Raw genomic sequence first — 1,821 nt, forward strand, 5'->3', positions numbered from 1 at the left:
CTTTTTTTAAGGGTCAATTTTAAAAACAAAATCATCTTCCCTAGAAATTTTTGTGAATTGTTTGCACTTGTGCCTGTTTTAAATTAAACTGAGTGTTCAAAACCTTGGGGCTTCCTGTTGTCTCTGGGAGTGTAGCCAGGCAGTCTTGGAGCTGGATGCCTTGTAATGGGTGTCTGGTGTAGCCTGCCCTCCTCTGCCTTGGGAGCTCCCCGGCGGTCACTCTGCTTCCCTGCAGGCTGGTAGGGGGGGCCCAAACAAGGGCAGAGAAGGAAGGGAACAGGAAGTGAAAGGCCCTTGGTACTGAAAGAGATAAGAAATAGGTCTTCCCAGGGGGACAAGAGCCTGGCCAAAAAAGCCAGGGCCGTGTGCTGCACTTGCTGGGGCCGCAGGAGTTCTGGGGTCAACTACAGGGACAGATGATCATTTTCTGTGTCGGCTTCTCCCTTCCCGTTTGCTTCTCACTCCCTGGACCTCAAGCCATCCATAGGGTGTGGCCTGGAACTGCTCCCAGTGAGAAAGCAGCCTGTTTCATCCCTCAGAACTGAGGGTTACACAATGGCATGGAACTGTGAAAGAGCAGAGCAGTGGCTGGAAATCAAGAAACCTGGGTTCTAGGCCTAGGGATGGGGAGGTGGAGGAAATTCTCTTTTAATTTCATTCCAACACTGACTCCAGTACTTCCTTCCTGAGATCTATGCCCAACCCAGGGTTCCCTGAAGCCTCTTAGCCAGGAGCAAGGGCCATGCAGACCTTCTGCTCCCACAGCATTTGTACCCAGACAGGTGCCCTGGTCCTCAATCCAAGCCCCATCAGCTCAGTCTGAAGCAGCTCCTGTGACTTACTTTCAGGAGCCAGCTATAGAAGGATGGGCAGGAATGGAGGCTAACCAAGGCAGGAACCTCAACAGGAAGCAAGCACATCCCTCTGGCCAGCTGCCAATAACAAAAAAAACCCAACCCCCACTCTCCCCAAAGGAAAACCAAATGCATCTCTCCATCTCTCCAAAGGGAGCCAAGAGTCAGCAGTGGTTGGTAAGACAGAGACGCCAGTTCTCGCATGGAATAATACTGGCTTTATTAACTATTCTTTTGAGTTCTAATAGTCCTTCCACCACATAGTGTCACTCCAAAAGCATGTGCATACGTCCTTTAGACTCACACACAGACCAGTTCTGAGCTTGACCTTAGAGTACAGCTCCAGTGGCCTGGGTGACTTCACAATGACGAAAGCAACAAGACTCGGAAAAGCAAAATATTTAGAGAAGTCTCTTCCAAAATGGAAAAAACTAGAGAGCCGCAACACCCTGGGGTTGACTGAGAGGAAGTTCAGGGGAGCAGAATGTGGTGAAACGTGGAATTTCTGCACAGAGCTGGGTCTGGTAAGAAATCTGTAAGGACGGCAGGGCAGTAAGACACACGGTTCAGTTCAGACAGGAAAGAGCTGCTGTGGTCTTTTAGAAACATCACTTTCAACCTCCAAGCTCTTGGCAGCTCCATAGAGAAAAGCCCTCAATGTTGTTTACCCCACAAATAGGACCCAAGGTGACATTCAACCAGAAAGCCACGTGTCAACGACACTGGAAAGATGACTGCACCTCTGATACAATGTGCGACCCAGACCTCATGCTGTTTTTAAACCAAAATACTTGGATTCTTACACCATTAAAAACTTCATTAAAATTAAACACAGTCGAAAAGAGTAAGTGAGCAAGCAAGGATCAAAAAGAAGCAGTTTGTACTCGGGGTGTCTAGTTATCCCTCACCGCACCCCAGACCCTCTCCCTCAGGCTTTTCAGGAGCTCCAGTAGGGACGGGGGGGGGG

The sequence above is a fragment of the Galeopterus variegatus genome, unplaced genomic scaffold (genome assembly GCF_000696425.1).
Source record: "Galeopterus variegatus unplaced genomic scaffold, G_variegatus-3.0.2 Scaffold959, whole genome shotgun sequence".
NCBI lineage: Eukaryota > Metazoa > Chordata > Mammalia > Dermoptera > Cynocephalidae > Galeopterus > Galeopterus variegatus.